A 23432-nucleotide genomic window follows, 5' to 3' on the forward strand; every position below is an offset into this window, starting at 1 on the left:
ATTATTTTTTTATTACAACAACGTAGTAAGATGGTTTAAGGACAAAATGTCGAAAGACAAAACGTCGAATGCCAAAATGTCGAAAGCGGTGAATTTTCAACATTGTTTGCCAGATATCTATTTTCGCATTGGGATCGATCAAATATGGTATGGATAACGTTTAACACATAAATATTTATTTATTCTTCTGAAAGAGAATCATTCTTCCAAGAAATTTTTGAAATTTCGCTTCCTAGTATTTCTTTTTTTTCGACGTTTTGGCTTTTCGACATTTTGTCCCTTCGTCGTTTTGTTTGACGTTTGGCATTTCGACGATTTGTCTTTCGACGTATGTCACCCATCCCGATATTATTTTGCTTTGTGCCATGCAAATAAAGTTATCATTTTTTTAGATGGGGTTGGTCTAATCGCTTCTGTTTCTAAGGCAGGTGATCGTCGGCTCAATCCTTTCTCATGTTTGTTCCATTCTCCATAATAGCTATCTTTCTCTATCTCTATGCGTTATCCTTGATCAAACATCATCAGTTTTGTTTATCGCTAGGATTGAGTAAATCAACTTAAGGTCAGAAGTTCAGAATCCAAAGATGGCCGTTAAAATGGCTGACTTGTGCCCCTACTCGCGTTTTCAAAGGCATTGAACTGCACAATAAATGAACGGATAAACTTGAGCTTCTTATTTTAAGCTTTAAGCTTTAGTGCCAAAAACTAAAATAAAATTTTCATTGTGGTTCAATACATCCTTCACAGGATTTGTGCCTTCCAATGTTCTACTGCAATATCTGCTTTGATGTTCATGCTGTTTCGCCTTAACCGCATATCACAGTGGTTTCATCACTGAAAACGGATGCACTATGAAATGAAGTAAACGGGTTTAAACTCTGAGTATAGCTTAAAGTTCGTTAATGCTACTTAAATTTAATTGGCATGTTTTAAGCGTATGTTTGAAGCGTTTGTTTCTTCGTATGAGAGACATAAAAGCACCAAAATTACCGTATAAGTTCAAACGACAACTGGCCAAAATTACAGTTGGGGAGACAACAAATTCCATTTGAAATGCTTCATTCACTAATTTTCTCAATATTACAGGTTGAAGTACATTTTCACCATATAACAGCACAACTTAACTGGACCGGTTCTTCTAAAGATCTAAACTATCACAAATCTCCTCAAAAGTTTTGAATAGCTGGGAAACGCCAAGTGGGCACATAATTATGACACATAATTTTAAGACACATTGTTTCGTCTTTTTTTCGCCAATTTTTGTTTTTCAAAAATAAGAAATTTTGTGATGTGTACCACAGAGATTATATGTTAAACTAGTGGTCCCGGCAAACTTCGTCTTGCCATCAAGTAGGCTGTTGAAAACCAGTACGAATCGTCCCATACAAAATGACAGTTCCGTTCACTCTCGTTATTCCGACTTTCCCGGTGAATATCCTGCAACTTTTATACACACAAACACGTCGGAACCCTTGACGAACAAAATGGAGAAAGAATTATCCAAATCCGCTGACCCGTTCGTAAGCCATTTCGTTACATACAAACACCATTCCATTTTTATTTATATATAAGATATGATGTACACAAATTTTTACAAAAGAATTTCGCGTTTTCAAATACAATTTATTTTAATTTGCGTGATTAAATGCAAGTAGACACTTTAGTTTGGCGATGACTGTATATTAGGCCGTCCCTTTTTTTTTTCGAAAATGCGAAATGTTTTAAGTTCGTCATTGTAAAGTGCTCGTTTCGAAAATCAGGGTAAATTTTGAAGTCCGTACGTGGACGCTAAGTGGTCCCCCAACGACTCTAAACGACTCCCGTTCGCCAAATCGTACACGCAACATGAGTACGAAAAGCCACAAGTAACAAATTGATAATCAGCATAGAATTTTAAGTAAAATAATATTTTATACTGTGGATATCTTCATAACACTGTACGCTGACATAAAATACAGAACTACAAAGTGATTGTTCAAATATTACGTAAGATATTTCTCTAACAATATTTTTAAGATACATTTTTGGAAAATCCTCATAACATTTCGACAATTATTACTGCTAGTATAACTGTATGTAGTTCTTCATTAATTTGTCCGGAAACTTTCTGATATTTCTACAAAGATTTCTTCAGGAGTTGGTTGGTTGGTTTGACTTTATTAACGAGATTTTTTAGCCCTGGGCTAGTTCATCTCGGGACCAACGGCTTTACTTCCCTTCCGAAGGAAGTCGTCACTATAACTTTTTACGGCATAAGTGACTATGTCGGGGATGGGATTTGATCCCAGGTCCTCGGTGTGAGAGGCGAGTGTTCTAACCACTACACCAGGTCCGTCCCCATTTCTTCAGGAGTCAAGAAACTACCCAGCCTGCAGCTTAAGGTCTCTTTAATAAAGCAAATCTATACTCAGGAGTTCATTTAGTCAGTTATATGGACGTCATAAGAAATACCTCCAAGAGTTTCATTTTAGATACCTTGAGGAATTTTTCTAACAATAACCACAGATATTCCTTTAACAATACCTCCAATGGTTCTTTCAGAAATTTTACGAGAACGTCCTTAGTCATCCTGGAATTTATCCAATGATTCTATAATCGTTTTCTAAGGGAATTCCTCAGAGATTCATCTTCTATAGTGCAACCAGTATTTTCTCCAGGGATTCTCTAGGATTATCTTAAACCGTTTTCGATTTTTTTTCTTCAATAAGATTGTTTTTTATGGATTGCAATCAGAAAACTTCCAAAATCTTCAGGAATTATTCCCGAGATACCCGACTAAGACTCCTTCAGGAAATCTAACAGAAATTTGAGAAATTTCACAATGAAGTCTACATTTGATTTATTCCCAAAAAAAACTAGGACAATTGAGAAAATATTGGAGGATTTCCTAGATTGATCAGTTTATTGAAAGGAAAGGGAGACGGACCTGGTGTAATGATTAGAACACACGCCTCTCACGTCGAGGACCTGGAATCCAATCCATCCCCGAGATAGTCACTAAAAAAGTGACGACTTCCTTTGGAAGGGAAGGTAAGCCGTTGGTCCCGAGATGAACTAGCCCAAAGCTAAAAATCTCGTTAATAAAGATAGAAAAAAAAAATTGAAAAAGAAATAATCAATCAAATCTCAGGATCAATCATTCCTTCACAAATTTAGCCAGCGATTTTGTCCAATAATTTTCAAGGACGATAATTACTGGGCGAAATCCCTGGCTAAATTTATGTAGGAATGATTGGATTTTTCCGAAATTATTGAAGATTTTTTGTAATCCAGGAAGTATGTCGAAAGAAAATCTTAAAATAATACCGGATGAAATTTGATTGATTTTTAAGTAATCCTAAAATAACTCCCACAAAACTCTCTGAAAGAAATCCAGGACTATTGAGGGATTTCCTCCTCCAGGACTATTGGAGGATTTCCTAGACAGATTACTTAGATAATTGAAAGAAATAACCAATCATAACTTAAGAAATTTGTCTAGGAATGATTGGATGATTACTATAAAACTGTTCGGAAAAAATACAGGAGTAATCCTTGAATGCAATGCTGGAGAAATTTCTGGAGGAACTCGAGAAAAATCCCAGGTCAAAAATTTGGAGAAATACCTTGAAGAATGTATATAGGGAAAGTGTACCAGTTATGGCCATAGTGGTTCCCTATATGGCCATATGTGAAATTTCGATGACTTTCACATTTTTAATCTTTTTGAATGTTTCAACATCAAGATATATCCTATATCTTACTAGTAAAACACACAAAACTTTTCAAAATGTGAAGACATTCAGATTATCACGTATGGCGAAATAGGGAATCACTATGGCCATAACTGGTACACCTACCCTAGTATATTTCTCAGAATATTATTTTGTTTGAAAAATTCGCGTAAGAGTTTCAGTGGATCTTCCAGTATAAATCCATAAACGAATTTCTTCAAAAAAATCTGAAATTGTTTTTTGTGGATTTTTTTTGCGTGAACTCCTGTAGGAATCTTACAAAGATCTTCCGTAAAAACAAACGGGGGAAATTGGTGGAAGCATTTGTTAAAAATTATCTGGAGAATATTATGAGATAGTCTCTGTGGAATTACTGGAGGTAGAGATTTTTGAGCTCTCAAGGGATCTAATTATAAAGAAACTTCTCTATGAATCCTGCTGGAAGAATTTCTTGGAGGAGTTCCTTAATCGAAAACTTCCAAGCAAATACTTAGCAGAATTCTTGAAGCTTTTCTTCGAATAGTTGTAGAAGAAAATCTTGAAGAACCTTTGCAATGGTCGCGTAAGAGGCTCTCAAGGTTTCTCTGGAACCTCTTAAATTTGGCAGCAGGATTTATTACAAACAGAATAAGGAAAGGGGACGGACCTGGTGTAGTGGTTAGAACACACGCCTCTCACGCCGAGGACCTGGGATCGAATCCCATCCCCGAAATAGTCACAAAAAATTTCAGTGACGACTTCCTTCGGAAGGGAAGTAAAGCCGTTGGTCCCGAGATGAACTAGCCCAGGGCTAAAAATCTCGTTAAAAAAAATAAGGAAAACAGTGACATTTTGGTTAAAAAACAGACTTTTTATAGACAATAAAATAAAGACCAAGATTTTTATAAGAGACCTGCTACCAGCGCTGAAATCTATAACACGGCGTAACAAATGAAATTTTTGCGTGTCTCAAGGATCAATTTACGTGTTGCTAGTAAGTATATTTGCTAAACCTGATAGCGTTCCCAGAAATGCTTCAACACGTCACAACTTTTGGCTAGAGGTCGCCCAAGTTGTATAACACACTGGTTTGATTGACGTTTACATATAATTCAAAATAAGTTTTATCAAACTTTTTTGTGATCTATTCCACCAAGAATGCAAAATAGGACTTTCACTTTCATTTCAGATATAATTTGAAATTGCACGAATTAATTAAGATTACAAAAATCCATACAAAATTCTTCGCTTCTCTTATATGGCAAAATACAATACTTGTCTGAACCATCAAAAAAAAATTTTGAGCTTCGAAAGAATTACCTATGAACTTTGTTGATAACTATTGTTTAACACATGAAATATGAATTTTGTGGCAAATTAAGCAAATAAAGTGCCATACAAGCTGGAACACTTGCAAACATGTTTGCTAAAATAGTCAAATTTTGCATTTTCAACAGCCAATACATCAAAAACTAGACGTGCTATGATATTTTTGAAAACGGCAATGGATTCAGCAACTCTTACCTAATAGCGGAAAATTTGTGCTGGAGACAAAAACGTGCTCCGCAGTGTAATCCATGTTAACAGGTAATTTTAATAATCACAATTTTCGAGGATTTGCTCCCCCATGAGCCACTGTGAGACTCTGCTGATCAGCCAGTTGAGCTAAACAAGACCGTGTTCGAGCCACTGCGAGCTGCGCTAAGATAAGAAAGTTTTAATTACGGAATCGTGAGTCGTGCGAACCCCACACGCAAATACTTAAGCGCTGATGGACGCACCCTGTCCGTGTTGCAACCGTGGTTTGGGCATATTTTGAAGTGAAACTTTTTCTTTCACCTTGAACATGATGTTTTATCACTCCCAAATTGCGTCTGCCGTCATCGTTTTTGGGTTACGTTGTATGCTTTGGCTCAGGTGGGGTACAGAGTGCTGTCAGAGTTCAGAGACTTTGTCGGATTGCCGGCATCTCGTGACTATCGAAGAAGAGAGATTTATTTTGGCGAAATGGAAGTCGCTTATATCCAGACCGTTAAAGGTGGAGTAATAATTTAATGAGGTAATTAGCGGGAGCCAAAAGAGGTTGACATTTTATGTTAACGAATTTGAGTTTAGAAGGGTAAAAGTTGATTTTCGTTTTGTATCTAAGCCCTTTTATGTTCACTTTTCTTATTCTAATATTCTGATTAACATTAATTCTTTTTATCATTCTTTTTAATTTTTACCTTCATAAATATAATATTTACAAAAACGTCTTTCACCATTTTAAAAAATAAACGTTTAAGGGAAACAAATGATTAATGCAATGTTCAAAACCACCACAACGACCGAAGCAGTCCAAGTTGGTGTTAAATTTACTAGTAAAATTGTTATTGTATAACGTTTCTCTAATGAAACCATTTTTTTTTTAATATTTTGGATTGGGATGATCATATTTTGAATGGTGAAGAGGGCGAGCTGTTTAATTTTCTAACATATTATAACATACATATAGCAGTTATTACTAAAAAATATTTGAAACCTGGATCCAAACACAAAAGAGATCCTAACTTTTTTGTTTATCGTAATGATCGACTTGATGGAGCATGCGGTGGAGTTGCTATCATCATTCATAGGCGTATAAAACATCAACGTTTTTCATCATTTGAAACCAAAGTTTTTGAAACTGTGTTTCTGTTGAAACACAGCTTGGTAAATATACTTTCATAGCTGCATATTTGCCTTTTCAATGCTCTGGGCAGTAAGTTAATTTGCTTCAAAATAACTTGCGGAGATTGACTCTAAACAGGTAAATTTTTTGTCTACTTGTTTTTCCTCTTCTAGAAAGCCTTCTACGATTGGTTTGGTCTTAGCCGATGACACTTAAGGCCTTAAGGTTTTTGTTTGTATGTATTGAAGCAGATCACAAATATTTAACCTAATCAATTCTCGATTGTGAATGGTCGAAAAAAAAAAATGAATATTAAAGAATTAGAGTGTGAAATATTCAAATAATTTTTGCACATGGTTCTCACTGTTACAGACATCAACAAACATTTTTCCATTTTTCTTGATCTTCTTCGATTTGAGAGACAAATAATTCGGGAATAATTAACTCCCAATTTTAATTCAATAAAGTTTCGTTTTGATTGCCACTAATTGATCTGTTACAGATCATCATCAATTAGCTTCAATTCTACCCAAGAAAACCATTTCTCTCGCAATTGGCCACCAGCAAATTGGATCATTGCTGTAGAATGCGCCACTTTGCTTCCGCGCCGTATCGGATACAACAAATACGATAATTGCCCTCCATATCAAAGCGAGCCAAAACATTGCGATGCGATCGATCGCGCGCACGTGAGTCTGGCCTCGGATTGGCAAGCGTTTGATGATCATCCGGTTCGACTTTCCGGCCCGGCCGGCTATTATTTCGGTTCTTTGCCGCCCCGTCCCATTCCAACACACATACCGCACAGTGGCGCATGGACGGACAAAAGTTTAAAAATTATATTCATAAAATCACTTAACATTGTTATAGATTTATGAACCATTGCGAGACGATTTCCCAGAATTTGAGATTATCTATTTTGTTTTCGATTTATGTCAGCATTTTTAAATGAACTACAACAGTTTTGCTTGCTGCTATATGACATAGAGTACTATCAAATTAATGTCATAACAGCCTCTTTATCTGATTGGATGAAAAACTTTAAATTTCACTAGAAAATCTAATTTTCAATTTGAAGTTTATTTCTAAAGGGTTGACATCGGATATATATCATCGATATCAAAGAAAGATCTAGGTCGCATTTGAGGTTTCGTCCAATCTTTGCATGGAGGCGCACCACTGTGCACCGTCCTGATTATTGGCCCCGCTCTCCATTAGGTGAGCTAGATCAGTTCCAAATCAACAAACCGAGCCAAGTTGGGCAATGCGAACAACATTGTGTGGGTAATAATTTGCTACTGTTTTTGGGCGTCCAGTGCATAGACAGGGTCCCGAGCATTTTTGGACCCCATGTAGACGAAGTTGTTGGACTTGCAGGGGCTCATGTACGCAACTGTACATGAGATATGGCATTGGCCACGTCGTGGCATGGTAAAGTCGGTGGTATGTAGTTAGTGTCATTGCGCAAGTACGGGGATGGCGTAATTTTGGGACTTATGAGCATTTTTTTTACTTGATGCCGCTACTGTCGAAGCGGAACGTCAGCAGACTGGTGTTTCGTTGTACATAGTCTTGTCAGTTGGAGCACTTTGACACGGCACTGCCTGGTATTTCTGTGCGAGAGGAAGAAGCTTAACTGGAGCTTTAAATTTACGGCTCCCGTTTGTTGGACACGTTAATTACGTTAAGCATACGAAGGAGTGGCCAGCGAAATGTATGTTGGTGCATGCTATGTCTGAACCAGCAGATATAAAAATCAAGCGTACATCGGATGTTTTCTCGCGAGAGTTCAGTATTCGGTCAATTTTTTTCTATCGGTGGAATTATGATTTTCATTTCCATTTTGTAGCTATTTTTTATACTAAAATCTATGGAAATCCCGTTTTATGACCTATCGGTGTTCAGAAAGACTGAACCATGTGTTTTTTTATAATCTGCTGGTTCAGAAATAGTGGTGTTAATACAGCCGAATTCCGTGAAAATTTGCTATTTTGTTCCTTATCTGAAATAAGGATACACGTTCTTTTGGATTTTTTGATTAGGGTGATCATTTCCGAAAAAAATGACCAAAAAATCGCGATTTTGCAAATTTTTTATTAAAAAAAAATTATGACTTTTGAACCGCTTGACCGTTTTTTTTTTAAAGGAATGAAAGCTAAAGATTTCAACTTTTCAAAAAAATAATATAAAACTCTGAGAAAAAAAATTACATGAAAAAATACCAAAATTAGTGTTATTTTTTAATATATTTTTTCAGAGTTTTATATTTTTTCTGGAAAGTTGAAATCTTAAGCTTTCATTCCATAAAAAAAGATTGGAAATCGGTTGAGCTGTTCAGAAGTTATGTTTTTTTTTTTAAATAAAAAATTTAATGTGCCGATGAAAAATGATTGATTTTTTATTATCAAAAAATATATCTTAAAAACTAAAAGACATACATCATTGAAAACTTGACAGTAAACGTAAAATTTTCTGAACTAAGAAAAAATGAGAACAACAATAGCTCTTTTGTCCCAAAGCTTTTAAAACACGAAAAAAACGGGAAATTTTTATTTCTTCCATGTAAAAAAATACATTTTTTGTGAAATTTTATATTTTTCTTGAAAAGTCCAAATTTTTAGCTTTCATTCCGTCCAAGAAAATTGAAAACGGCTCAGTGGTTCAAAAGTTATAATTAAAAAAAAATGTTTTTTGAAAAATCGCGATTTTTTTAGTCACCCTATTTTGGAAATGGTCACCCTAATGAAAAAATCCAAAAACACATGTTTCCTTATTTCGGATAAGGAATAAAATAGATAATTTTCATGGAATTCGGTGACCCACTAGATCGGTTTTTCATGGAATGGCTGAATAGTGACATTTTCAGGTATATTTAAACACATGATGAATTTGGTGGGGTTTTCTCCTTATTTAGACATTTTCTGACACAAAAATAAGGATAGGAGTTTTAAGACTAGCAGATGGTTTATTTTTGTGAAAATTGAATTGTGAGAGATGCTATAAATGGGTCTACTAAACATTGAGCACCATTTTTTGCTTGCCACTCAATATCATTCTCAATAAGTTTACATATTTCTCAGGAGCACATAAATGTAGCTACTGACGAGTCTCCAACCAAAACATTTCTCAGCTCATCGGAATCCTAGTGTGCTGTACCAGGCTCACGAAAATTCTGAAGGCGCGCGCTGGGTTATATGCACCCGGGCACAGTGTACTACATTGAGAAGGTTTCGAAAACTGACAGCTATTTGACGACGTCTTTCCCAATCATTTCGAACAAATTTGTGAAAAAAATGATCTAGTGGTCCGGTCCCATATTCACAGCCAAATTCGATGTTTACACCAAGTTTTATTGAACTGAAGGTTCAACAATCTAAGCAGTCAGTTGGTGCGAAGTGAGGTCAGCTGCTGGGGAAGTGGAAGTGACAGCTGGCGAGCTGGTTAGCTGGCGGGTTTGTGTACTCTCTTCTTCAATCTACAGTTTCTATGGAATTGTTAGGGGTTGTTTACTGCTAGTAACAGCAGTTGAGTGAAAATTTTCTCGCGCGTCCATGAGGCTTCTTACGGCGCGTTAAACTTCAACCAAAACAAAGTCACCAGCGGTCACAAATTGTTTCAAAATGGCGGAATGGAGAGTCTGGCAGATTTGATTACCTCCCTTCTAGAAACCTTGGTTTACACCAGCAAAGAGCCTGCCGCACTGCTGTCTTAGGCACTGCTTGGCGCTACAGCTCGCCATCGGTATCCAAGTTGTGAAACATCTGCTTAGTAACGAAGAGCCTCTACCGTTTTGATTCATATTACGGACACTTAAGGCCCCTGTGAAGTATAACCGATTGAAAAGCATATAAATTGAAACATATTGCATGATACCTGTGCGTTATCAGACTTTTGAAACACTCAACTTCCGAACGGTGGGCGAAGATTCGGATTCCAAAGCTTGGATTTCCTAAAATAAATAGAAATTAATGATCTTTCCATGATTCTTATTCCGGACGCAACCTCACTTTTGCTTCATTTTACGGACACCTTGTTTCAAATTCCGGACAACTCACGAAAAGAAAAACTTTAATGGTTAAATTATAACTAAACTCCCGCATTCGTAAAAGCAACGTCAAAACAAGTTGCGCATTATAAATTTTCATGGAATGCTATTTGAAATTCATATTAAAACGCGCCTGAAAGTTGGGAACTTTCAAGCAGGAAATTTTGAAACATTTCAATTGAAACCTTTCCCATACAAAGTAGAGTGTCCGGAATTAGAAGCTGTCCGGAATTTGAATCAAAACGGTACCAGTGAATCAACTGTCACCCAACACGCCGTAACAAAGACATTGTCATCTCCTATTCTTGTTGCAACAATTTTATTCCACAACATAAGTTTTTCACCACTTGAACAGAATATGTGCGTTTGAGCAAGATTTCTCCGCTGGGAGTGGTGGGGTGCGATTTGTACGGTATAAAGAAGCTCTTCTTTAATTATTAGATGTGTATGGATACTAGAGTGGTTCAAAAAATTGTTTTTGCTCCACACCGCTCATTTGATTCTAGATCAAATTCTGAGTGTCCTCCCAAAATTTGAGCTCGTTTGGATGAAAACTGAGACTGCACAAGCCCTTTAAAGTTTATATGGGAATTACTATGAGAAAAGCAACCAATTTATTCAATCAGCCATAGTATTTGCCCATGTGCTCTTGGAGATTAAAACTTCGTTGATACTGTGAGATACATTCATCAGCTACAACTTTGCCGAAGACCGTTTTCAAATCGGTCGCCTCAGTAATTAGTTATTTATTTATATCCAGTCACAAATTCTTCAGCAGTGCTAATTAACTTCTGAACAGGCAACATTGCTGCACCTGGCGCGAAAGATAGCACGCACAAATCATGGCTACTATGTTTTACTGCATATATCCAGTGATGCCTGCAGAGCAGCCCAATAATTATAGCCAAAGTTTAACAACTCATTCAAAAATCAATAAGTAATTACAGGGGCGTCCGATGTAAAAACGGTCTTCGACAAAGTTGTAGCTGATTATTGTATCTTACAGTATCAACGTAGTTTTAATCTTCAAGAGCACATGGGCAAACACTATGACCGATTGAATGAATTGGTTGCTATTCCCATAGTGATTCCCATATAAACTTTAAAGGGCTTGTGCAGTCTCAGTTTTCATCCAAACGAGCTCAAATTTTGGGAGGACACTCAGAATTTGATCTAGAATCGAATGAGCGGTGTGGAGCAAAAACGAATTTTTGAACCACTCTAATGGATACCCCTTGCGATACCTTACGAAGATGATGGCATATTTGATACAGCTTTCTTTGCAGTAGATTTTTATCGGCCTATTTTTACAAATGTTTGCAAAAGTAATGAAATTGTGGTATATCTGTAACTGATGTTCATTTATCATCCTGGAGGATGAATTCCCACAACAACTCATTGTTTATTTCCGATAGTCTAAAAAAGTGCTTAAAATTTGAAATGCCACGAGCGTCAGTCTGCGAAATCACGGCAATTTATGGTACATATAAATTTGTATACTTTGACTATAGTCTGTTCAATCAAAAACAGTTTCTTGTTATTTTATTGCATATTGAAGAGTTCCCTCAAATATAAAATATCTACATTTCAAAAACAAATTTATTTATTTTTCATCGAGATCCGTCAATGCTAAATTTCCAGAACAAAGCAGTTTACGGGCACCATGTGAATAATGAATCATGTAAAATAATAATCTGCAGAGGGTTCCTTTATACAAAAATGCTGATTTTAACTATTTCAGTATTGCTTTTACGTAAAAGTATGGAATAGCAGTTTACTGCAAATGCCGAACACTGTGTTTATTTTGTCTCATATTTCGGACACCTTGATTCAAATTTCACAATACAAATTATCTGAGCTAGTATTACTGACCTCGAACTAGAGACTCATTACAACTCTTAAACTATAAGTATATTTCAATGCAATAAATCAGAGTTGCAATTGATTGCTATTTTCTTTTAATTTGATGACACATTTCAGTGAAACATTTCAACCAAATCGCCATACAAAAATCAAGTGTTTGGAACATGAGTCTGTTCGGAATTTGAGACAAAACGATATGTAGATTTTATCAGATCTTTTCAATTGTTCTAAAAATGTATTAACTAATTACGCGTGGTAGAAAAATAGAAGTAATAAACCATAGAAGAAGAATATCGCTGGCGTTTGTTTCTGAGCGAGAACAAAGGGAACACCAGCGACATTATTCTTCTGTGGTTTATTATTTCTATTGGTAGAAATGGATTAATTATCGGTGAACACTTAAGGAACACTTGGGGCCCAGATAGCCGTAGCGGTAAACGCGCAGCTATTCAGCAAAATCAAGCTGAGGGTCGTGGGTTCGAATCCCACCGGTCGAGGATCTTTTCGGGTTGGAAATTTTCTCGACTTCCCAGGGCATAAAGTATCATCGTACCTGCCACACGATATACGCATGCAAAAATGGTCATTGGCATAGTAAGCTCTCAGTTAATAACTGTGGAAGTGCTCATAAGAACACTAAGCTGAGAAGCAGGCTCTGTCCTAGTGGGGACGTAACGCCAGAAAGAAGAAGAAGAAACTACTTAAGGGAAAACTTCAAAACATGGTGATAAAATCATCAAATTTTAGTGTATCAGTCGATAGATTTCATATTATTTTATCATTCAAATGAATAAAAATCACGATTCATTTGCAATTTCCCCGCAAAAAGCCTGACACCAATATTAGGAACACTGTTTCTCTAGTGGAGGTATGTTTCGAGAATGGTTCCTTTAGTGGCGCAAACCATTAATATCTTCGGGTACTGATACACCACTATAGGTGCAAAGCAGCAAAAATTTTAAGTAAAATAATGGTTTCAAACAATTTTACGTTTGTTTGTATTATTCTCGCATCGTACATCATAGAAAAATATCACATGTTCATTTATTTATCCGAGTGGGGCTACTTTCACTAAGGAAGCGTTTGCCCTACTACACACGCGTGCAGAGCAAGTGCAATTTATTTAGTGTTGAAACTGTTTGCCATTCAATTTCAACGCGTGTATAGTATACACGAGATGAATTGATATGGGTTATGGGAAGGATCTGCGTGAACTGCTGGTATTTGAATTCAAAACATGTGATCTTATGAGTGATTGGGTCATCAAGTTGCTCGGTAGCTTAGTGGGTAAAGCACTTGTCTAGCATACAAGAGTCCTAGGTTCGAATCTCAGCTGAGCACGTGGATTTTTTTTTCAAAATTTTACCCTTAATTTAATATAATCCATCTTCAACACGCGTAAATAATTTCAAACCCGTGTGGAGTGGATTACCGAACAGCTCAACAAAATTTGTCAATAGTAAAAATGTAGAAATATCCATGGAAATTACATTGTTTTGTTCTACAATCATAGATTTTACATCTATTTAGATAACTACGTTTTAGATAAATTTCAAAATTGAGTTTCACTCACCAAAATAAATAATATACAAGTGCAAAGATTATAGTTTTAAGTACTGCTTTTGAATATACAGCATATTTACAGAAATGGTTATTTTGCTTCCCTAAAACTATTTTGAAACTCTTTTGTCCTATTGTATTTTATTCTGTCTGCGCTTTTTAAAATGGGGCAAAGTGTTTTTTGAACTATATTCACTTTTCAAATCATCCAAATTCATTGAATTACCAACAGAGATTTTGAATTGCAGAGTTTCTGTCTTTAGTTTTAAAATAACAGAAGAATTTGCATGATAATATGAATTTTGCGAACTAAACATCCATTTTTGCTCAAAAACTGTTCATGTTACGAAAAATATGAAACCGATTAATCAAAAAGTGAAAATGTATCAAGTCTATTTCTAATAGTCAAAGAGCGTGAAACTTTGTTGCCTAGTGTTATTAATGCTAACCGTTTTGCATCATTCTAGATCACCAGCACTTTTTTTTTATACGATAGGGTTATGTTTCATCAACTGTTCTGAAAAAACCACTGCGAACAGTTTTTTTAGGAGTACGTCGTTATTATTGAGCTAAAATGAATATGTAGTTTTTGATACAATCATCATACTCTATCTCTTAGGAGTCCTTTTCCTTTAGAAAAAGATAACACTATTAAGCTAATTTGTCACCATTAAATTCTCAAAAGCACCCCTATGCAGGTTCAGCCATTAAGTTGGTTGAACCCATCGTATATTTGGTGTTAGGCTAGAAAATAAACCAAGATAATTTTCCACTGCTCCCCTTTTTCGGTATCGCTTCCTTCCTTCGTAACTAAAGTTAACCACTTGAACTCCTGCAGAATCTGTCTCATGAACCTCAGATGCTGATTGAGTCATTTTGTTCACTTCTATATCATGTAGGACAAATATATGGGTTTGTAGATCTTCGCGTCAAGAATAGGTAATCTGCTTGCGTTACTTATAATAGGGCTACTGTAATCTCCTATAACAGTTTTAAAATGTATAATGTGTACAAGTGGTATACAAAGTAATTAACAAAGATATAATTGGTAACATAATTTATGTATCTCTTAATGCTTTTAAAAATTTTCCATTCATTATAAGAAATTGCTAAGAAATCTCGATTTTCAGTGAAACCAACTTCAAATTTTCACCGCTGCTCCCAAATAAAATCACATCATTCAACTGAAAAATCACAATATTTGAAACACAAAAATTGGATTTATTAAAAATCTCTCTTTTAGCAAAAAAAATGGCATGCATTAAGTTTGGAAATATTTTGGAAACAATCGGTTTAACTGAAAAATTGTATTCTACAAACTTATGTGCCTTATCAAATTGAACAATTTTGCAGAAGGTATAACACAGCTTAACAAAAATGACATTTTTGCGTGTCTCAAAGATCAAACTATGTGTCTTTAGTGGTTTACTGGTGGTTACTGGATCTGAATCACTTCTCAGAAATACTCAAATGCACGTCACAGTTTTAAGCTTTAGGTCGCCAAAGTTGTATAAGACACTAATTTTGTTGATGTTTACATAAAATTCAAAGTATGATTCATGAAACTTTTTGTGATCTAATCCACCAAAAAATGCAAAATAGTACTTTACCTTTCATATCATATATGATTTGGATGAAATTTCATTAGATTATATCGATTTTTTCATACAAATTTCTTGTATATGGCAATATATATTACTTTTCAAAACCATCAGAAAACCACTTTTGAGCATTGAACATATTATGAACTATGTTGGTAAGTATTGTTATACACATGAAGTTTGAATCCTGTGGCAAATTTAGCAAATAAATTGCCATACATTTTTTTTTTGTATTTTCAATAGGCAAAATCTTAAAAACGTGCTATGATATATTTGAAAACCGCAATGGATTCAGCAACCTTAAATTAAGTAAATTGCAGTATTTCAATTGGAAAATATTTCTTTTATAAAATTTTATCCTTTTTATAAAAAAAATGAGATTTGCTGTAACTTGAAAGTTTGTTTATGGAAAGCTCTGAATCTTCATCTTAGTAAAATGGAGCTGTGGTGAAAATTCGGAGCACTGGAAAAAACAGCCAATGTGTACTTTATTATGCCCAGTACTGTATCGATTGTTTTGAGGGTGGCTAAATTTTGTCCGTGCAAACGTTAGACGAAAAAGGAAAAAAATGGAACATTTGACCTAAAAATTATTTTTTCAGAAACTTATTGGTCTATCTTTGATTTAACATAATTGTGAAGATTAGCAGAAAAACCGTTGATCAATTTTCTTGCAAATCAAACTTCTTGAGTTTCTTCAACTGAAATCTCGTATAATTCTCGTATATATTCTCTAGCCAGTTCCTTAAAATACAATATGTCTGAATGTTGATCAAACGTATATTTTTAGTATAAACTTCCCACTTGCACTTCACTTTCCGTACTGATAAAATGTAGAGGGGTTATAAATTAAGGCCATCCTGAGATTGTCTAGGTTCGATTCTCGGACGGTCCACGATCATTTCGCAATGCAAATTTCCTTGGCTCTCCAGGGATTAAAATATCATCGTACCTTCCAATACGAATGCATAATGGTAACTCAAGCAAAGAATGCTATTTAAACACTATGCTGAAAAAGGGACGAATAACATTTGGGCTATAGTCCTTCTCAAACAACAACAACAACAACAACAACAACAACAACTATGCTGAAAAGGAGACTCTATTTCAATGCGAATGTTATGTCAAAAATCAGATGTAGAGGTTTTTGGAACTCATTTACTTAATAAAAGACTTTCAATTACCTAATCATCTTTACCCACTCTTCAGCTTTCGCAAGGACGTGGCGTAGCACACGACTGTTAAATCTTGTCTTGAAGTCATGGATGAGAGGCATCCCATATTGTACTGGTCTCGGCCTGGAGTTGACTTGAGAATAAATAGAAAAAAATATCCTTTTAAACTAAAAAACAAGCTACACACAAAACGATCTTTTTCAGATTCATTGGCCATTCTTCAGAAAACTGCATTCCAATTTTGATTTTTTTTGCACGGTTTTAAGCAAACTCATTTGAGATCTGCTTCGCAAAACTCACGCATGTCATATTTGTTCACGATCATGCAGCCAAAACTGATTCATTTGTAAAATTCAAAAGAAATCTGTCAAAACCCAATGTCATAGTTTACATTATAAAGTATTTTTAATATTACTAACAGAAAAAAAAACAAATAATAAGTACTTGTAGTAAAAATAACAGTGGAAATTTAAGCCATGGTGTCAATCGGATGAGTCAACTCATTCATGATTTTTTGGCTATTGAGTTGCATAAGCTTCAATAAAAGAAAAATCTGAAGCATGAGAAATGAGAATTTGAGATTTTCGCAAAGCTGATCTTGCCTAGGTATAGGTATCACTTGAGCCATAATGTTGTTACCTACATCTAATGCACTGCGTATGGGGGCACATGGGTGATTTTCAGGAGCCTGCATGTTTTCTCAATTTATTGTGTTGATATGATTGGTTGCATGACATTTAACCTGTCGAGGCGTCCTGATTCCATATTATTCATCTTAAACAAATCTAAGAATTGCATAGGCTATTTTCGGGTTTTGTTCAATTCGAAAATGGCTGTTTTTTTTATAGGTCTTTTTAAAGTACGCTTAGTCAAGCAAACCACTTAACAACCATCGACACATTTCCTTGCAAACCGATCAAGAGATTCAACCATCTCTCCAAAAAATCGAAATCTGCAAACTCGAATCAGCACAAAAAATCCACCTCAGATCACTATATAGCAACTTGTTTGCCAAACATCAATCAGAGAGTGCGCAGTCAGCCTCCGCACCTGCGCAATACCCACAAACACTCCCAGAATCATCTCTTTTCTTTTTGCAAATCGCATGTCTTAATAATGGTACTCATCCACTCTTGGCGCATCCACAATTTGCATGCCACTCGCTGTCCGTGCCGCACAAAGTTTGCTCTTCCCCCGAGATAGGCTGCTTGCTTCGTGTTCACATTGTTCCTTCAACCCGCCTTACGACTTGTGGTTGTGGCAGCCGACCGACAACAATCCAGTCTTTCTCGTTTTGCGCTGTTTTCACTTTCACTGGCAGGTTCACCCCAAGGAAATCTTGCGGGGCCACACGCTCAAACACTCACACTCAGCACAGATCTCCCTGACTTATTTGTCACTACACTGCGGAGACCGGATCAACGCTTGGCCAATCATGACACGAAGATCACTTTCACCGCTTCCTCGGTTAACGTGTCACTTGGTCTTCGAATTGCGAATGGTTGAGAAATCCATGTTCCACTTGTTCCGAAAGTTATCCTGCGGGTTAATTATTCCCAGGAGACCTGAAGGTCGTAAATCTGACCAAACTATTGATATACAGCTGATATAATGCTAATAGGCTTTTAAGTAGCTCTATATTAGCCGTTTACATAAGTTAAGGCCTGAAATACGGCTTGAGGTTACCTGGACTGTTTTGCACGTGGAATTCGGGTTGTCCTAAATCGGAGGTAGTTTCTTCGGCGTAACCACGTGGTCATGATCAATCAAATTGCACTAAACGTAAGTTTCTCCGGCACACATAGCGAGAGGAACGCATCGCTAGGCACAATAACTATGTATTGCTCGTTTCTTCTTGCACTTGCGTCTTCCCCCGGTATATATAGGTCACTATGGCCAGTACTGACCAACACCGATAATCAGAAACTCCCGGCGGGGAAGCGGAGCTCGATAATCTCTTATAAATAATTCAGGTTCCTCACACTGTGCGCTTATGCTTAGCAGCGGCTATTAAAGTCGAGTAGAAAACCGTAAAACTGAATCTGCCGTTTTTCACCTTACGCTTCACTTTAGTTTTCGCGTTCCTTCTCCGTGTTTTTGTACCTTGATTCCACCTGTTAACGTATCAACTTCGCGGTTCGTATTCTTCGATTTCGTTCGAATCCCCAAAAATAGTTGTTTGATATGTAATTATCTTTCTATTAGAGCACTTCACACGTATAAGCACGAGAACGATATCGACAAGGGTATCTGTTACAAATGCATCCATCTATATTTTTGGAGAAGAAGCATTTGGGAAGCATAACTCGATTAGCCTACTTCCGGCGCTGTTCCGTGAGTTAGATATTCACACCTTTCCCAGAGAAATGTTTCACTCGAATCAATGCAGAAACATCGTTAGAGGCATGTTCTCCTGCTAGAGGTTTCCCAATGTTTCACACCATAGAGAATTAAGTTCCTACAGGATATTTGAAGAAGCCTGTTTCAGGCTTCTAGGATATATGAACTCATAATTCGCTGAAATTTGTATTAACATTCTGTCTATTGGTAAAGTGACTTCCTGCCATAAGATTTCACGATTCCAAAATATCACAAAATATTTCCACCAAATTTCAAAAATTTTAATCGAAAATTACAAATTTCCAGAGAAACTTACACAGTAATATCACTTGCAATCAACGCACGTTCCACTTATTTCGACCGGCCAATAAACTGCGACACGTTAAATAATTCCGAGACAAATTCAAAATCCACCCGAATGCGGCACAATCTGTTCGATTACTGAACTAGTAGACTCGAAAATGTTTCGCGCACCGTCTCCGTCTTCGGACGTGAATCGCACCAACCGTGGTTTCCCCCGAAAAACTACCAACCCGCTCTTGGCGAAATGACTTAAAAGATTGCACTTGGCTCTGCCTAAAGGAAGGAAATTATGCCTGCGCTCTGCGAGAGCTCAACCGTCAGTGTTAAAAAATGCTTCCAAACTAAACGATGTGTACGTTGACTTGCTCGGGTACCTCAGGCTTGGGGGCCTTCAATCGGCTCTCCCACTTTCTTTTCTTTCACACTCTCGCGGCGTGGCGATCGTGAGCAACCCACTGTGCGCACATGTACGGCCTTTGCTTCGCGCGCTCGCTGCAGCAGCGTAACATCCGGGCCCGGACCTCGTGAGCTCACGACGAGACGGTTGCGTAAACGGATCTTCACTCATTCAGCGATGCCAGACTTAAGGAATTGAAGAGTTTCTGTGGATCTATTGCCGGGCCTCCATACAGGGGTCGGAAAAATCATTAAAAATTGTCCAAAATGGTTGAAAACTTGATCATTTTCTAGTTTTTGTATGCTAGTTTAATTTTTGGCGTTAATTTTTACTTATCCTGCGTATTATTGATTATTGGCCAAGGATGGAAAAAAATCAGCTCTAACGACAAACAACACGGTATTTGAACGGTCCAAGAGGGCCATCGCACTTGCAGCAACATGATTTCAACACCTCACCACGCGCGCTAATCATAGATATATCGAGCATCCGATAAACTGTTTGTCGTAGGACAAAGGGTTTGTCGGATATTGTAACAAGTTGCGATTAATGCGAATCAATTTAAAATTCACGGATAAACTTTCTCACATTCCATGCACGATTGACTTTATCAAAAAATGGTATGCTAGAAGTCATATCGCAGAGTGAAAGCGTGAAAATCTTCCAAAATTTACGAATTCGGTTTGCGAACAATTGATCGTTACCGTGGTGAATCAAAATCCGGACGGTATCAATATCCGGACACTCTGATAATTATCATTGATTAAATATGAAAATTCAATAATGATTTGAATAATTTTATACATAACTTCTTCTTTAAACACTATTGATCATTTTAGTTCCATTCGTAATCTAGTTATCATTGCCTAATATTTGATAAAAATAGAAACAAAATTGATGCTCCTGTTTGACGTGATTTATTTGCAGTGTTATTCATTTTTGAAGGAGTCGCGACGAACACACTTCAATGTTCAGTTAACAGTTATGTACTGAAATTACATTATTTTTAGAAGTGTTTTGGTTTAAACAGTGTACGAAACGTAAATTTAGATATTGTTGTGGTGTAACGTGAGAATAAACTTTAAATTATGTAAGAAAAGACTGTCCGGAATAGATGACAAGAGGCTTTAAAGCCGGACATCATACGAAAGTACTGAGTTTTCCCTTTGTGAAGTAGTAATTAGAAAGTAAGTTCAACAGAAAAGCAGAAAATACTACCATTAAAGTGCTACTGGTTGTTCCAAGTGCCAAAAATTTAGTTTAACTTAAATTTTGATACTTATTAAACACCAAGTACCCAGTCACATGAGTCCAGAGCCAGTGGAGGTAATTGAACAACATATTCCCTCAAATTTTGAAAATCTGCTTCGTAGATCAAATGCTTGCATAAAACCATTGATCAAATGATCGTAAATGTGGCATTATAGTTAATTCTCATACGTTTTTCATGGATTTTAGTCTAATAATTCATGTTACAATACCGGTGTCCGGATTTTGATTCATATGTGTCCGGATATAAAACCAAGATATGCGTCAGCTGTCCGGATTTGTGGACAAGATATGGTTGATTGTTTCAATGTTTTCATGACAATTTCATTACTTTTAACTTCAAAATCATCATTAATACCAAGATCTGGTATATAACTTGGTGTGTCAATATCGCTCTTCAATTTAATTCGAAAAATACGTGTTCAAAATAGAGTTTGAACATTTGTCTCTACTTAAGCGTCCGGGTATTGATTCATCACGGTAACACACATGCCGAGCGACTCATTTTTTGCGGAGCGAAGTTTGTTGTGATGGCTTGACGACTAAGGATTTATCGTTGTTGCTATGATCGCATGACAAAGAACAACCACGATGCATCATTTGTTTTATCATGATCACTAGATTTCCATCTTTGTTATTGGCTTAAGTCTAATGATTTAATCTTAATTTCCATATGAACATTTTAATCCCATGCATGAAGTAATCAACTTGCCATTTTTGCATTCGTATATCGGTGGCATAATCGTACCTATACTTTATGTCCAGGGAAGTCAAGGAAATTTCTATTACGAAGAAATTTCAAGTAATCAACTAATCAAGCTATAATTTTTCAGATTTTTGTAATATATAGCAAGGCATACTATTGGATTTTTTCAGATATTACATTTGGGGGAAAGAGGGATAAAACAATCATATGTGAAAAGCCTGTAAATTTAAAAAATCTTTCATATCTGAAATTTGATGAAATGACACTGTGATACATAATGAAGATTACATGTCATGTGATCATATATGCGATATAAACATAAGAGTTTGTAAATTCAAGATTGAAATCATGTAATTTTATGTAATAAGTGACGTTATCTTACAGATTCTTACTGGATTACATGATATGTCATTGAGGTTTACATGGAACATGATGGAAGTCTTCATGACGTTTCATGTTAATACATGCTGAACATAGAGATTAAGGTGAAGATGCATTGAAGCCAAACCTCAAATTTTCAAGAGCACAAATCTAGAGAACTATACATCCGTTCAAGCTGAAAACTTAATCGATTAGTAACCACCAGCGTGTGACCAATCGATTAAGTTTTCAGCTCGAACCGCTGTCTAGTTCTTTAGATTTGTGTTCTTGAAAATTTGAGGTTTGGCTCCGATGCATATTCACCTTAAGCACACGATACGTTTTAAACCAGTGCAATACAAATCTCAATGAATTGGGAAGCCGCAACACAGAAAAGATAGGCTGGAATATCTAAAGCGAGTTTTTTGATACCCAAGAACGAGCTTTTAATGATGCGCAGTCGAAAAGTTTGATTACAATTTCTAGAAAATTACAACGACTCATTCAGAAGCAACGTAATGAACAACAGATGTTACCATCCTTAAATGAAATAGCGGTGCTGAATGCTACTACCAAAGATGTACCGGATGAAACCATGACGCTGTTGAGCTTAGGGCCGAAGTTCACCCTACCTTACACCGATATATCTCAGTTATCATTGTGGCGGGCGTTAAAGCAATTATTAAAACCAATCCAGCAGAAAAAGTACGCACAGTCAATTGCATTTACAAATAGTAAACCACATTCAAAATTTCCTCAATCGGCCTAACGTTTATAACCAGGACACCCCAGCATCGGAGTTTTGCAAATCAACAATGAAATCAACTCGTAAGTTCCGATATCTGCATCGGTAGATTCGACAAAGGCAATAAAACTGCCATCATGTGATTGGAAAACTACGACAGAAAGATGAAACAACTAGTTGAGGGCGAGAATACCTATGAGGAGCTGAGTAGGGATCCAATAGGAAGTGTCGATGTTGAGTTCGTCAAACGATTGAGAGATCTGTAACTGATCGACGAGAAGATGACATACAGGTTGAAGAGTAGTAGGGCCACCTGTCCCCGTATTTATGGTTTAACTAAAGCACACAAACCAAACCTTTTGCTGAGACCTGTAATGCCGAACGTTACGAGTCCCACGTATCAGTTCTCAAAATTTATCAGCAACATCCGAGGGAGTACAATTCCCGAGAATCACATTATAGTTCGATGTGATATCTCTTTTTACGAATGTTCCAAAGCACCTAATATTGACATCAATTAGGGAAAACTGGACCGAAATAGAAAAACATACAAGCATCAACATGTAGCTGTTTCTAAAAATAGTTAGGTTCTGCGTTTCGTTCCAAATTCTATTCCCGAAAATTTTGTACAGCCATGGGAAGCCCTTTATAGCTGATCCTGGCAAATATTGTGCCTCACAAATTGATAGCGACTGTAGTGGTTCCAAATCTAGGTCTCCCCATATA

General features: G+C 36.4%; 1 protein-coding gene across 1 annotated transcript in view; it reads right to left on the bottom strand.

Moving 5' to 3' along the window:
* LOC5567534 overlaps positions 1 to 19581 on the bottom strand; it is a 142584-nt gene extending 123003 nt beyond the window's left edge. The window contains exon 1 of the mRNA XM_021850213.1: positions 19243 to 19581. The gene's annotated coding sequence lies outside the window, so the exon portion shown is untranslated. The remainder of the gene's footprint in view (positions 1 to 19242) is intronic.
* Between the last annotated feature and the right edge of the window lie 3851 nt (positions 19582 to 23432).

This window comes from Aedes aegypti, chromosome 3 (assembly GCF_002204515.2).
Source record: "Aedes aegypti strain LVP_AGWG chromosome 3, AaegL5.0 Primary Assembly, whole genome shotgun sequence".
NCBI lineage: Eukaryota > Metazoa > Arthropoda > Insecta > Diptera > Culicidae > Aedes > Aedes aegypti.